Here is a 16,998-nt window from a genome sequence, read left to right on the forward strand (position 1 = left end):
CCCTAATCTGTATCTCCTAAAATTTGTATGGGATGTCTCCTCTAAAGATTTTGCAATATAATTACCTAGATCTGCCATTTCCCAGCTGAATAGTCTATGGCACCATCAGTGTGCTTATGCATTCCTGGACAAGACTGCTTTATACACCTTTTCCTTATGCCACTTCCATACTACCTTTCTAAGCAGATTTGTCACCTGTTCCAGGAGACACTGTGGCCTCCATTTCCTTCAGTGACCTAAAATAATTAAGAGCTAAATCTCCTGTCTTCACAGACTTTTGCATAATCTGAAATTTATGCACATGAGTAGTTTCATTGATTTTAGTGGGTCTATTCATTGCAGCACATTTAAGAAAACTTATTTGAAGTTTTGGGCTTTTAGGAGATTTGTCTTCTAATGTTTCATGCTTCCTACTTTATCAGTGAATAGATTGTTATTGCCCAGCTACGACTGAAACATACACCACTAACTGAAGTTATTATGTATAATAAAAATCTCAATAAAATTAACTGATTTTGCTTGCATTTTTATTATTATTTTCAAATAGATTTTTGTAATCTAGATGGAAACATATTGGATCAGAAAAAGACCCCATGTGTTAGGATTTTCTGTTGCTTTTGAAGGGTAGTTTGGGTCAGACGCCCAAAAACACTTCATCACATCATTGCAGATTACAGAGACATTTGGTAGTAAATTTGGCTCTGAGCATTAAGAAAAATTGTGTATTTTTTCAGCCATTTGTGGAAGTAACATTGACACCAGAACAGGTATAAATGTAATGCATTTCACTGCTTGTAACCTATGCAGAAGCACTGGAGTGCAGCAGTCAGCTGAAGGAGCTCGCTTTTGGGAGGGAGAGGCGGAAGGAAAATCTAAATGGGTTAGCTGTTCAGAACAAGAAGCTTTTGATTTAAGAAATATTAAAAGTGAGTTCCTGGATTTTATTCCTGACCCACACCCAATTAATATATTTTCCATAACCAAGACACTGTATTTGCAGAATTTATTTAATATTAATGGAGGTATTAAAGGGATAAACTAGTACCTGTAAGACGCTTTTAATTTTTTTTTTCCCAGATTTTGTTTCAAAAATACAGAAGCTGCTTCTGACCTAATTGATCAAAACTGCTTTTCTTCAGGAAACAGTGCAAAATATCTTCTTTTCAAGGCAAATGAATTTGGGGACTGGTGAGAGAGAGAAAGGTAATATATGCTAGAAGAAGTGCCAGAATTTGAAATGGAAATGAACCTCCAGCATAACATGCATTTTGATATTGCTCATACAACCATTGAGAACTTGTATTTCTTCATTTGGATGCATAAAACTGGTCCAAAATCTCTGTTACAAATCTTTTCTCCCTGCTACTTTTACAAATTTCCTCGAAAGAATGTTCTTAAAAGTTACCTTATAACTCATAAATTCTCCTTCTAGGAAATCTCACACAAAAATATTCTTATTAATTAAATAATTTCACCAATTAAAGAAAAATTGTTCAGAAGAAATTATTTCTTTTTACTAGGGTTTTTTGCAGAAATGTCCAAATATCTTATCCCAAATCTATGCAAAAATTTATTTTTCTTCCAGTGGCAAAGTACATCAGTTCACTTACTATGATAACTATATAAATAGTTTAATCACCAGAAAAAATGTTATAAAGGACTAGGCTTCTTGTAAGGCAATAGTCATCACCTCTCTGTTAAAGTATTTATTTGAAGTAATTTTTCAGTAATGTAGAAAACCACAGAAATCACTACAATATTATCTTACTGTGCAGACATGTTTCATAAACAAAAGGATTGCCTTTCACACACTTAAATTCTGATTTTAAAAAACCCAAACTATTTACACAACATCTCCTCGTTCTTTAGATGAAGTACCAAACAAAGAGGGCTGAGACCCCTCCCAAGAGGTTGACCTTTCCCCTGTGATCTAACCTCACTTTCCTCTCTTTTCTTCTTTTTAATAACTGCATGGACACCATTTACCGGATACAAGAGGAATAGCTTACATAAGGACACATAACCCAGGACTAATTTTAATATTCATGAGGTCATTGGCATTATTAAAGAAATTCAAGTAGGTAGTGAGCACTGGATTGCCTTCCTCCACCATATATCTTTTATCTGGCTGTGAAAGTGAAGCATTACTAATGCAGCTTTAGCTTCTCGCTCTTTGGAATTGAACTCTTTGGTGGACATGTAATACACACTCTAGATTCTCCAGAGTGTGTACCTACATTAACAACCACAACTATTTATAGTCACTATCAGGGTCCTAAAGAGATGAGAGCTCCCAGGCCCAGCATGTTAGCTTTGAACTCACTGAAAGAAAGAAAGAAATAATTTAAAAAGTTCTCCCCTCAAGTCAAAATCTAGCGGCTTATTTCCCACATCAGATTATTTTTTTTCAAAACTTGCTAGGAAAGGCCAGATTTAGATTTCAAAAGCCACAAGGTAAAAAGGAGCCCCTTATTGTTACTGGAGTTTTTTTCTGTACGGATCTTGACATTTTCCAATTGTATCTCTCTACAAAACAAGAGATCATTTTAGGAATAAAAAATACAATTACTACATGAAAGGAAACGACATTCAAATGTTGTTAATTAAATGAGGGAGTGGATGTCAATGTTAATGTGTAGGTACATAAAAAGAACCTTATTTTGCAGATGTATGACAGGGCTCCCTGAAGAACACAAGTTTTTCTATATTAATTCCATGGTAGTTGAAAGCTACATAATCAAAAACACCTTCGAAGTTTGGCAGAAATTTAACATTGGCTGTTTAAAATAAAAGGTCTGTATGGAAAGTTCAGTTTTGTTTTGTTGGCTTTTTTTATTCCCCTAGGGTGGTTGTGGTAGAGGAAATATTTTTATCCAGGCCTCAGGAAACGGTGGTCTGGCTGCAGTGGTGGGGATGGTTACATGAACAGAATTCGCTCAGGGCAGAGCCTGCCATCACTTACATCTGCCCCCAAACTCCTGGACTGCAAGAACTGATGTCAATATCCACCTGGAAATATCCAGTGAGCAAGGGCTGTGGAAGCTGCTACCCTGAAGCAACCCTGCAAGCTCAAGTGAGGTGAGTCAGAAATGTACAAGATATTGGTGTGGATAAGAGAATGCTACTGGGTCATATGTCAAGCAAAAAAATACAGGAGAGGCCACCACATATGTAAAATAAATGGACTAAAATGTCCAGAAGCATAGTTTTCTGATTAAGTCTTTGTGCCTTTCAAGTGAATACTTACAGCAGAGGCAGTGTGGCATCCTGAAGTTTGCAAAAATTATGCAGATACTCTGAAGATAGTTTTACCAAATTTCATTCCTCTTTTCAAAACTTTACAGCAATTTCAGCTTACCCCTTCTAATACAAGAAAGTCCATTTCATATTCCAGACCTGAAAATTGGTGCACATAAATCTGCAGATCTATCTGAGTTCTTCTACTGTAAGTCTGCCCATTCTGAACATCTTACAAAATGGTTGTCTTTTTCTTAGCTTCTTTAGAAAATATGGAATGAAAATGTTGACACCAGCTGTCAGGCTTAGAGTGCACATAGTTCCTTAATTCCCGAAGGATCTTCCATACATAAAGTTCACTTATCATTTATGAGTTTAATCAACATTCTGATAACCATTCAAGCACAAGCAGACAAGTATCTATACTGATGGATTTCATTAAGGAAAATACTCCTTTAAACTATTATATTTCAGCTTTTTTTTTCTCTGTGTATTCCACCATTGAGATACTTCCCATCCTGTTATGGTTTAATTTTCCCTGCAGCCCAATATTTTTTTATTAGACATTTTTCTACAAGTAACCTCTAGCTTCCAAGCTGAAGAGCAATAGACATGGCTCTATCTTTCACTTTCTTCATCATAAAATATGACAAAATGCACCTTATTTCCTTTCTGTATTGGTGGTTGGCCTGTACTTGTAGATGTAGCATTGGTTTCATTTTTCATTAACTTTGCTAGATGTCAGCAATCATCTCTTAGCTAAGTCATACATATGTGGAAATACTACAGAAATCTCTGAGGAAAACCTCATGGCAGGTCAGCAATAAATTTTGGGGATGAGAGGAGCAATGAGGGGCATGGAGGGAGGAGAGAAATACTGTTGTAAGATTACAGCTGATACCAGGCAAAATTTTTACAACTGGCCAATACACTGAATTATTAATTCATACAACTCAAACTTAAAAACAATATAGTGCATTAAGAACAGATGATAAAATAGACTATATTCTGGTTTGCCTCTTTATTTTCCAAACTGCTGTATTCCTACTAAAAAAGAACTAGTATCTGGCAAATTGCCCAGCTTTAATATGTGATGTTTAGTTGGTGTTATAGGCAGCTGAGCTTTCACTGTAGTCATGATGGATTAGCAGCAACTTTGGTGGCGCTATTGGTAGACCAGAAAGAGTATGAGAGTCAGACTTCTTTTTTGCATTCACCTTTCCTCAAACTTAATTTTTCTTTTTTCAGATATTCTAGACTAAGTAGTATCTGACAAAGAGTCCAGGGAGATAATCTTGTTTTGTATACATTGAAAAAATTCAGGCAGTCTTTCCTTGGAAGAGTTCCAAGTATTCTGTGCATGAGTGCAAAGGCTTGAAGTCTTAAAAGGATTCATAGGATTGATATAAATCCAAACTCATTCTAACTTGAACAAGAAGAACTTTTGGGAAAATATTTTTGACAGAGGTTTCAGAGTATTACAGACTTGTGTAGGTTTAAAGGGTCTTCAGGAGGTCTCTGGTTCAACCTTAGACTAAGAACAAGTTCAACATCAAATTCAGAAGCCAGGTTGCTCTGAACTTTGTTCTGTCAGGTGTTGAAAACATCTAAGGGTGGATTCCCTGATTTCTCTGGGCAGTACTCTAGTACTTTATTTTCTTCAGTTAAAAACCTTTCTTCTCACATCCAGTCAGAACACCTCCCATTCCAGCTAAGTCCATTATCTCTTGCTCTCTACCCATGCACCTCAGTGATAGAATTATCTCTGCTATCTGAGTAACCTGCTCAAAAATGTTGAAAGCTGGATCTGAGGTACCCCTACAGCCACCTCTCCAGGCTGAACAAAACCCAGTGCCACAGATGTTCATTCCTTATAGGAAATGTGCTGTTAGCCCCTGGATTACACTGGTTTATGTGTTTCTTGCTTTGGGCTCCCAAAACCAAACACAGTATCTAGATGTGGCCATGAGTAGGAGAATAATCATTCCCTCAACACACCACTGAGCAGTGAACTGGGGTGGGCATTTAGGAAATAGGAAGCCCTTACCCTGTGAGGTAGGGAGTCAGGCAATGGGCATAGTCAGTAAAACCAGCACAGAAAAGGTGTAAAAACAAAAGCCAACTGGGGATCTTCATGGGTAGAACAGAGATCAAGACAGCTTAAGGATGTCTAAGCCCAACAGAAAATTCTGAGATGAGACTTTTACTGTGAACAGCAAATCTGATGCTAAATTGATGAAGGATTTCACTGCAGTGAGTGAAAATGGGGCTGGGTTAAAGGACTACTTATGAGGAAGACATTGAACTGAGAAGGCTGTGGCAGGTTGGAATTTAGAGGGCATCAAGGTTTGGGAAAATGCAAGGTGACATCTGTAAAAATAAATAATTTGTGAATACATAATCAAATGCAAAACATTATGCATATTTAAAAGGCAAATTTTTTGAGTTCTTGACTATGTCATTAGAGCTTTTGGTTGAGTGCAACGTGTATCATTAAAGTCTATATTTTATTTGCATCATATAATAGACTGTTATAGGCATTTGAATTTAAATTCCAAATAAAACTAAGAGTAGCCTATTTCTCCGTCCACCTTAGTTTTATTGAGAAATGATGTAATATCAGCAGAGCTCTCTGAAGGAAACTCGCAACCTCAGAGGTTGTTCAGCCTTTGCTCTTCTTTTTAAATTGAGATTTTCTTTTAAAGAAAACACTGAAATTAAGTTTTCTACCTTTCAATTTCCCCCAGCTGGAATCAAGAGTCATAATCCCAGGCTTCTTGAAGAGCAAAACTTGTTTAAACCATTCATGAAGGTTACTATTTTATGCACATGAGTAATGCAGCCTCTGTAAGTTGAACGTGATGTTATCTCTAGAAATGTTATGCATAAGATTTATCTTCAAAGATATTTCTGAACTTAACTTATGCATATCTTTGCACTTAAGTTTGATTTGATAACCTGTAGAACAGATGTAATTTGTTTGTGGTTTTCTGTGCTCATCTCCATACTGGAAAGTAAATCTTTAATAACTGCACATTGGCAAAATTTATAGTAAGTTTATTAGCACCATCCACTGTTCCTTGACAAGAGAGAAAAGGAGAAAACAAAAGGCTGAGAGAAGAAGCAGGGAAAAAAAAAATGGGAAGGGGAAAGGATAATAAAAGGGAAAAGAGTGAGGAAAGGGAAAGAAGGGAAAGGGAAAGGGAAAGGGAAAGGGAAAGGGAAAGGGAAAGGGAAAGGGAAAGGGAAAGGGAAAGGGAAAGGGAAAGGGAAAGGGAACACAGAAATATAAAACATTATCTTAAATTTATCAAAGGGGACTTAAAATATTATAAAGAGCTTTGAAATATGGTAACAAAATAAGGAATAAGTGTGCAACCATATTTCAGCTTTCTTTAAAGACTGCATAATCAGTCTGGATATTGAGAAGTCAAGTTGTTGAATCTTAACTAATTTATTTCTTTTAAAAAATGCTATGTGCTTGTTTAAAATCTATCATTGTATCAAACTCTACATATTTCAGCTAAAAGTTTGCCATCTTGCAGAACTTGCAAATTCACTGCTTCATGCTTCCTGCCTGGCTCTGGCAGCTTAGCTGGGTTCATCTCTTGTGAGGTGTCACTAGAATGATGATCCCAAGCAGCATGATCAGGATCACCCATGGAAGGAATCAGGATGAATCCTGGAATGTGTAGACCAGGCAGAAACAGTGTCCTATAAGGAAGGTTGGAAGCCTGAAGTACTGACCTGTCATTGACATGAGGCCACATGTCAGTATTTCCACAGAGAAATATTTTCTTTCTTAAGTGAAATATTTTGGGGGTTGACATTTTCATCAAAATGTCAACATTTCACACACATAGTGTCAATTTTCCAGCCATTCTACAGTAAATTGCACCCGATACAAATGTGTATCTCCTCTACTTTTCCATGAGAGCTGTTTTTTTAATAAGAAATTATGGAAAAAAGTGAAGATATGTCAAAATCTATAGACTCTAATAGTGGGTTTCATCACAAAGTACAAAAGTCTATAACTGAGACATCTGCATCTGAAGTTGTCACCCTGGCCTCTTTTAATAATCAATAGAGAGAAACAGGCACTTTTAAGGTATGATTCATCTCATCCTGAAGTAGATGGCTAAAATAGGTCAGCTGAATCATGTTTTAAAAGCATCTCTTTCTCTCCATTGGTATTAGAGGGAATCTATGGTGACAATCTCAGACACTGACAGCTCAAGTTCAAATAAAATTACTTCTGCATTAAGAGTCCATGGAACTGTTATTCATAAACTTGTCCTTTCACACCATAATTTCACCTGTTCATTTTATTTGCTTCCAAATATATGCTGATTTTTCTTCTCCTCTTTTTCCCTGTTAAACCAATCTTTTTATCTTCATTTTTTCCTACCTATATTGCTTTGCACATCCTTTTTCTATTCCCCTCACCATTGCAAAATCAGACTTGAAGCTAGAAATTTCAAGCCAAAATCTGAGATAAATAAATGCTTGCCACATTACCAAAACTGTGATATTCTGCAGTAATGACTGCCTACTTTTCTTGTTAGTGTCACCACTACTCTGTGGTCTTTTGAAATAAAAGCCCTGCAACCAATTTACACCAGTGGTCTGATACAGGAGGCCAGGATATTTCCTGTTTTGTTTCCCTACCTGGACCACACAGCACCTTTTAACATAGTAATGAATTTCCAACTTCTTTGTACCTATCTGTGGATGCCACAAAACTTTTTTTACAAAACTTTGTTCTCTTTGATGCCTTTGCTCACATAGGAAGCAAGGATTTTCCCTTGTAAGCAAGTAATTGCAGTGGCTTGGGAATGAAGACTGCAAACACAGTCATACAATTAATAAAGTTAATAGGTGTTGCAGTCAGCACAACTTTTCTGCATTTTGCCATGCCATGATCCTAACAGTACATGCCAGAGACATTGAAATCTCTTTTGAGCTCCTCTGGAAATGAAGCATGAATGAATATCTAAACAGTGGTTACAGATCTTTTCCATTAATTTCGCTAACATGGAGCAGCATTGCCTTAGCAGCATACTGAAGGAGAGCAAACAGCAATAAATCTGACTTCCCTCTGGGTAAACCCTGCAAAGGAATATAAAAGAGTGAGAGATGGGGTATGAATTTCACTTCAATGCACCAGTAATCTGATTGGACTAAATCTGGGGTGGAAGACTCAGATTAACTCCCAGCTACATACTGCGGGTTTTCAAATTTTCATCGTGCAAGAAGCAAAGAGGAACTCTTGGATCATCTAATCTACTTTCTTCTTGATCACAGGCACTTATCTTTCACACAGTTATCCCTACCTTGAGCCAAATAGTTTCTCTGCAGAGTATATCTTCCTGAGAGTTATCTAATCTTGATTTGAAGATCTCAGGAGATGGAAAATCCACCACTTCCCTCTATAATGTGTTCTGATAGCTAATAGCTATCAGCATTAAAAGTGTGTGCCTTATTTCCAATTTGAATTCATCTGGCTTCAGGCTCCAGCCTTTGGTTCTTATTATGCCTTCTTCCACTAGATTACTGAGTCCTTTCATATCCATTATTTTCTGCCTGAGAAGGTATATATGCCATAAGCAAGTCACCTCTCAATCTTCTGTTTCATAAGGAGAAAGATCCAAATCTCTCACCAGAAGGCATTTTTCCCATTTTTGAAACATTTCTGTGTTTCCTGTCTACCCTTTCCAGTAGCTTCATTGAGTCCTTCTGAAAATGAGGGCTGCAGAGCTGATGCAATGTTCCAGAACTGTCCTCCCCAAGTTATAACAGAAAGATCAACTCTCCTACTTCTCAGTGGCCATTCAGCAATCATGTTGGGGTTTTTCTACATCACCATCTTCTGAGACATTTTTTGGTTGCTTATCTAGAATGGATCCTCTGTAGTTTAAGCCAATCATTTCAGTCATTCTGATCTGTGATTTTCATCCTCACTTCTAGAAATGTAAGTAAGGATTGGATTGTATTAAAGTATCCTATTCCTAATAACTTAGTTTACTAATGATTCTTTTTTACCTCCACATTGTTCTCTTTTTTTCTTACCACTGACTTATCCTTAATTTCTGACAGGAGTAGTTGTTGTGATTTCTGGACTATTAAAAAAACACTTACAATTATTGCTCTGGTACTAGTTCTTGTGAAATCAGAGGAGAAACATCCCATGTTAGCTTTGCCATGTTTTGCATGAGTAGCAGCAGGGAAAAGGGTCTGACAGGTAATATTGTCTTGTTATGTTCTATAGTATTTATTACATGTTAGGATTCAGAATCACAGAATTATCAAATTGCTGAACATTTCTCCAGCTGCTCATAGGAATTCTTAAGTGCTGGTTATCCAGTGGATTTCAAAATGTTAATTACTTATTTTTGTTGTTCAACACCCTTTTTGATTACAAATGGGAAATCCTCTTCATTATCTTGATAGGATACCAGTAGGCCTGAGCTTTTTTTTTCATCTTGAATGGTTAAGTCACCTAAAGACATCAGTAAATGCATGTAAAAGTATTGCAGAATTTGGAATTACCTGTAAGCCAACCAGGTATGGTGGAATCTATATGTCATGCCCAAACCATAAAGACTTTTACATATATATATATATATATACACATACACACACATATATACACACACACACACACACACACACACACACACACACCATATATATATATATATATATATATATATATATACACATGTATATATCTTCAACACACATATATCACCCATGAGCTGGGGAAGGAAAGCTCAAATCTCCCTCTTCTTGAATGGAAATAAGGTTTGTGTTCTCTTGTCTCATAGAAAATGGTATAAGCACTGAGATAAACTGATTTTTACTGAATAAATTCTGAAGTTTCACTACATTTTCTAGGTACCTAGATACATATTTGGCTATTAAAAGCAAATCCAAATGCTGTTTAAAATGTTTGGGGGTTTTTGTGCTGAAAATATAAAGAAAAAATACATCTCTTCATATTTACCTGAAATTAAATATAACCCTTACCAAAGAACAAAATATCAATTGCCCATAAAACATACTTAAACATATAATTTTACTTTATCAGATTCAAGCGAGAAGTGTTTATTAAGTCTGTACTTTCAATATCATACTGAGCAAAGTTTCCTCTTCAACTTTCTAGAAGTTCTGCAATATATGTAGATTATTTTCTTTGGCAAGAATTTAAAATGCCATCTTGTTTACACCTGTGCTTTTTGTACATTTTTGCTTGGTTCCTTCAGCCACTTACATTAATTTTCCACGCTTTATGAGTTTTAATGGGGTACACACGGCTTAAGTCCATATTACATTTGTCAACAAAACATCTTCAGTTACTAATGTCATTTTGTATCTTCCATCTGCTCCAACCAAAGATGGTACCTGCCCTGCCCATGAGCTGGAGCCCCCTCTGTGAGTGCAGCTCACTGGCCTGGCAGAATGCGGTCCCAATGTCCCCGTGGTCCTTCATTATCAAGTGTGTTGTGCAGCCAAAGTTCCAACAAGAGTGCTCTCTGTCTCTTGCTCTTGCTTTTGGGGTCAGAAAGATTTCCCAGAAGATCATGTTTATCACCTTCTTCACAACTGTGCTACTATCCTTTCATCTGCTATTTCATTTTTTTTCCGGTGAATACAGCATAAGTATAAAGACTTACTGATCTTGTTTATGAAGCTTCCCAGTTGTGGTATGGTTAACTTGTAGTTTGCTCTTCAGCAAAATAATTGAGAAATATCTGGAGGTGGTCTGAGGCAATATTCAGCAGTGTTCCTGGTCTGTGTCTATAATAGTAATTAGAAGAAGTTCAGGAACTAATCTTTTCCCCAGAGTCCAATGATGCCAGTTGGTGAGATCTACACTGTTTATGACTTTTCCTTTTTTTGGGGGTGCAGATTTACCTTTGAATCACTTTCAAACATAGTCTGCCAATCATTAAGCAGGGTAGACCTTCAACATGATATTTTCCGGACCACAAAACCACATCCATGCTGTGCCTAACAATTAGCACACACTCACAATTCATTAAAGTCAGCCAACATACCTAGAAGCTTCCTATTTATTTAGCTACCTAATCTTCCCTTTTACAGGGTGTTAATTTAGACAACTCAAAATGCATACCTTAAACGTCCTTGCTGAATCACTTTTTGTGTTATTTTATCACCTATGGCTTGGACTCTCCAACACCTCCTTTTATCCAGAGTCAGGCTTATCTGAATGTCATTACTGAGTTCCATTTCTTCAGTGGCTGGAGAAGAGTTTACACCCGATAAGATTCAACTTCAGATTATCCTTAAAAAGGGAGACTTCCAGTTGGGACCCTGTCAAAGGCACACAGATTTGAGCCAGTGCATTTACAGCTGAGAGGAGCTCCTGGGGTGGGGGGAAGCATCCTGCAGGGTCGAGGACTCTCAGAGCCTGGCTGAAGTGACCTGCCCAGCATTGCCACCCAGCACAGCCTCAGGGAGATTCCCTCAGCTACCTGGGAGCCATCCAATCCAGGTGCCTGATCTAGGGATGCTTTCTATTTTGTGGGGAAAATAAACACCAATAAAAAGGCAACAAACATGCAATTCAAAGACCTTTTATCCTGGAATGGCTGCACATTCAGACTCTTACAGCTTCCTCTGAATCACGGTGTACTACAGCCCCAGACAGAAGAGTGGACTAAATAATATTGACAATCAGTGCCTATTCAAATGACCATTTTAACTGAAATAAATACTGCCAGTACCAAAGAACGATATTTAGGATAGAAAAATCTCACCTGTCTCTATTGTTATGTAATGTAATGTAAGTGCATATACTTAACTAACTAAAATGATTGCATACCGCCTTGCTTCTTATGGCATTTATCACAAAAAGCTACTCAGGGCAGTCCAGTACTGCGTTAGGGAAATGAGAGGAGCACTTATTTCTTCACATTAGTTAACATGTCAAAAGCTTTTTATATCAAAGATATTAAATGGTAAGAACAGTGTGTTTCAACTTCTAAATTGCCTTACATCAAAGATTTTGGAGGACTTCTTTTTTAAATCGACAGTTGTCATTTAATATACTGTATGATCCAAAGCATATTATTTCTGAATGTTACCAGGGAGATTTCATTGGCTTTTGTGACATTTCCAGTCTTTGGTATAATTGGCTAACACCTTTTTTAAACTAATGTCTTTTAAGAAATAGTGTACACCAGGTCTGGGGTATCACATCTACTCTTTTCTCTTTTCTTTGTTGTCCAAAAATGTTACCGTAATGATAAAAAGTGACATTATTTTAAAAGATAAGAAACACCAAAATTATTTTCTGTCTGACCTTTACAGTTACCAGAACAAGCGGCTTCTGTTAGCAAAATAGTTCAAGCTTTTTATTACAAAGGATATTTGGCAGTATTCCATAAGAAAAAAAAACATGCAGTTCTTGTCAAGGGAAGTCATTAAGCCCTCTCTCCTTATGCCAGGCTAACATTTTGACAAAAATAAAATTCTGGGTATTTTAAGATAGAGGAGGAAGTTGACTGTGAGAGGCAGGGATATTTCACATAATGCTCTTTATGAGTGTACTAATGCAGTTTTATGTCTTTGACTGCACCACTTTGAAGCAAATATGGTGGGTTTACCCAAGAGTTCAAGGAGATTTTGGTGACCTTCATTTCCCAGCTGCATATTTATGCATTGAGAGTTTTCTTCTTCACCCTGGTCTGTTTTGTTATTAGAATGATGTTCCTTCTTTAGGGGAGGCTGGGAGGTAAGACAGACAAATGACTCAATGGCTCAATGTGTCTAAAGTGCTATATTTATGATTTTAAAGTAATTATAGCTACTCCTCATTGCTTCTGGTTTTTTCCAGGTAAAGGTTTACAAATCAACTCTTAGCTCCACTCCATCCCTCTCCTTTTTGATTTTACAGGTTAGCACAGAATTTGAGAGGTGTAAGTGCTTGAGATTTCAAAGCCACATCCAGCACAGATCCTTTTAACCGCTGTGGCTTTTGCTCTGGTTCTTCAGCCCAAATAAGGATGATATATGTCTTGCTTTCAGCTCACATGGCAAAGATATGACATTGTTGTCACTGATGCTTAAGAAAAACTCTATGAGTCACATTACATCAGCAACAAAAGTTAGAACAAAGCCTTCTTTCTTGTTGAAAGAGTTCACTGGTTTACTGTTTTTTGCTCAGCTGGTGGTACTGAGCACAGCCTGCAAATGGATGAAATATATTTTAGGTGCATGAAAGCAAAAATAGTTTTCAAAAACATAACATTCCTTTAGGAAAATAATTGGAGGCAGCTATAGTCATTAGCTCTGGAATATGTAATTCTTCCCACGATTCTTAATATAAATTGAATGCTGTTGCATGGCACACTATTAAAGAATATATGAGTTAAATATCTTCCTGCTTAAAGATGAGTGGTCTAAACCCTGAAAAATTACAGTGTATGCAAATGAACATAAAGGACTGACTTTACTGACCATTTCTTTGTGTTTGGGGGATAGATTTCTGCATGGCATAATATTTCCACTTGCATTGGTTTCCTGGCATGAAAATGTTTATTGCACTCATTAGCTAAGAGGATGTCGGCACTGGTCCAATGAACACAGATCTGCCTTCTGATTTCAGCCATTAAATTGCAATGGGATTCATAGGCTTAACATTGTGGGTGTGAGAATAATAAAATGGAACTCCATCTTTAGCCCAGTTACCATGGATGCAGTTAAAGGTCATAGTGGCAGCTGCTAACTAGTTGCCTTTTTAGCTGTATTTCCCCTCCTGCTATGTGTTTTTGTATACCTTAGTTTCTGCAGGTCTGCCTTAGAGCAATTCCACTTCCTTAGCTTGGCATATGGGGTGTCTTCCTCAACATGATCGGTGCATTCCCATAAATATGCTTGTTATGGGCATCTCTTTATTGAATTATTTCTGACTTAATGAAAAATGAATGCAAAGGCCCTAGCAAAAAAAAAAAAAAAAAAACAAAACAGAAATGCAGCCTGCTCAGCACCCTGAATTATTTCTATTTTTCTGCACTCTGCTTCACATTCCTAGCTGGGGGTGGGGGGAAGGAAAGAAAAAAGCCCTGTATATCGTGAATTCCCAGCTCCGTTTAAACTCATAATGGGTTCAGGCACTGAGGCATTCACAATGTGGGACATCAACTACTACTTCTCCATTTGGCCCAAAGTCCTAGGAGTTAATTCCCTGTACTGCATGAAGTGTCAGAGTAATTACTGCTGATCAGCCCTATTTCTCAGCATTCTGTCCTGCTTTGAGAGGCACCCTGTTTATTGATGCACCGCCACCTCATCACAGTGCTTTTATTCAGGAAAGCTGCTTAATCGAAAGGGCTTGGACAATGCAGGATTTTCAAAGAGAAGAAGTGGAAAAAAAAAAATTAAAAGTAGCCAAGTAAAATAAAGTGAATGGTAAAGAAACCTGAAAGCTCTACAAAATATTTCCTTATGTCAACACTTCATTTCAATAGATTTTAAAACTCTTATTCATTTCCAAAAGAAGGTACTGTGAGTCTTTTCTGTGGTGACTCAACTATGTGATCCCATCTTTTGAAGATTTTTAAGAACACAGTGCTGGAAGCCCTCCTTGAGGAACATTTATCATGTTTTGTTCTGTTTATGCACAGGCAATGACTGTGTCAACCTTATGAACCACAATGCAAAGAAATTTTTTTAAAGTTTTTGCCTCTCTGTTTTAAAGACACATTTACACAACTTGTCATTTTCTGAAAATGAATTAAGTACTACTTGAGCCAAGTTATTTCAGTTCCACACAAGGGTGGCTTCTGGTTCTCTCTGGCAGGATGCCACTTTATTCATTTTTATTTCAAACACAATGTGAATCTTTTAATTCGAATACAGTATGTAAGTATGATGGCCATAAAGCCTACACTGTGATTTATTCATGCTCCTCCTCTCCTTGCACTTCTGTGAATTTTAGAAGGTGGCAGAAAGTTACACTGAATTCATTTCAGCTTAAATCTTATCACACTTTATATGTTTGTTAGAGAGAGAGAAGATAGAATTATTTGGGCTAGCATTTTCATTAGGACTCGGTGTTTTCCTTGATTAAGTTGCTTTTGGGCACTTGTATATCTGAGGCTACCCAGACTGCAGTAATTTTCCAGCTGATCCTATTTTGACTGGAGGAGTGAAATATATTGCCCCATGGAAGAGGAAACAAACAGGTAATGGCAAGCATAAATATAAACAAACCAGTTTTCTAACTGTTTGCTGAGATTCTTTTAATGACATCACTCCCCTCTGTGGCATTGCTTCATTAAAAAGTAATTTTTCATAAGTTGTTCCGCAACGTTGTTGAAAATAACAGAATAAGACTGCTGCAACTATCCCAGTGTCCTGTTTTACTATTTTCTCCACCATACTTTAAATCAGAGAATTTCTTCTCATGCCTTGTTTACTGTTGATATTTTCTGGCTGATTGGATAGGAATGACATTTTGACAATTTACTGTAGCAGTAAGCACTGTAAAAACAAAAGGTGCTGATGAAAACTCAGAACCCATTATTATGTAAATTATGGCTGACTAACACAGATTCCATCTCCCAGTCACCATCATTGAGACCAGTTTTACTCAATGATAATAATTTTCATGATTGCAGTCTTCAGAGAGATCAGAAATATGCTCTAGCTGTTGCATTTATCTACAGCGGGTACTTGACCCTTAATTAAATTCTGAAACTTTTTTATGTAACAAGGTAAAATACAGCTGACACTTCTATTCAAACAAAGAGCATCAAACATAGATCTACCAAATAAGATAAAGGTATTTCAGACTTACCTTCTTGTAATGCTAGCAAACACGAAGACAGCAACCTCCTTTGAAACAGAGCTTAAAGTTTAAAATGAAAAAAGAAGGGAAAGCATTCTGTTGGGCAATTCAAATGTTGCACTTCAGTGCTGTGTCTGCTAAATGTTGGGCTTGCTCTGCAGAATGGGCTTGAACTTTATATTAAAATATGCATGACAGGAAAAAAAAAAGCCGAATGAACTTTGAGTATATAAATGATGTTTTGTCCCCTCTATTATGTGATTAATAAATGCAGAAAGATTATAAGGTAAAAGTAATGTTATTTAATGTTCATCACTAACTTTCATAAGACGGTAGTCTCCTAAATCTTGAAAACTGTGCTTTGTAAAACTATTCCTCCTAAAAACAACTTAGTGGCAGCTCAAGGTTCTGCACTACTGAGCTACTGTTCTGCTGCTAACTGAAATAAAAATGATTAAACATTGCACAAGCAATTAATATGATATATGTTTATGTATATATGTTTAGAAGATAAGACTAGGGGAAAGGTGCACACTGTAGAGAAAAAGGAAGTGAGGCTTTTCATTAATTATTTACATATTTTAAGACAGCCCTGTAAGCATTTGGTATTTCTTTCCTCTCTGTCATCCCCCTTCCAGTTTCCCCCCTCCTTCCCACTCTCCTCATCAGTTTTTCAGGTGGGAAAATGGACATTTCAGGTAAGCAGCAGGAGTCCAAGTAAGCAGAAACAGTCAAGCTAAAAATGTAGGGTATTTTAAAAATGGAGATTCAGTATTTCTTTAGACATAGCACTTTGCTAAACTGTCAGTTCATAGAACCAATGAGCTAAGAAAAGTAATTACTTAAGTGGATTTCATGAAGAGTAGAAAGATGATTGTGCCACATTAAATAACAATTGTATCCTTAATGATGTGTTGGACTATAATACAAACATCCTTCTGCCA

The 16,998-nt window shown here is 36.8% G+C and overlaps 1 long non-coding RNA gene across 1 annotated transcript in view; it reads left to right on the forward strand.

Annotated features, from left to right (window-relative positions):
• Positions 1 to 1,084: 1,084 nt before the first annotated feature.
• The window catches only part of LOC130258949 (uncharacterized), a 138,209-nt gene continuing 122,295 nt past the window's right edge, over positions 1,085 to 16,998 (forward strand). Inside the window, exons 1-2 of the long non-coding RNA XR_008841558.1 lie at positions 1,085 to 1,203; positions 2,845 to 3,078. This is a non-coding gene — a long non-coding RNA (uncharacterized LOC130258949). The remainder of the gene's footprint in view (positions 1,204 to 2,844; positions 3,079 to 16,998) is intronic.

Source organism: Oenanthe melanoleuca, chromosome 1, assembly GCF_029582105.1.
Source record: "Oenanthe melanoleuca isolate GR-GAL-2019-014 chromosome 1, OMel1.0, whole genome shotgun sequence".
NCBI lineage: Eukaryota > Metazoa > Chordata > Aves > Passeriformes > Muscicapidae > Oenanthe > Oenanthe melanoleuca.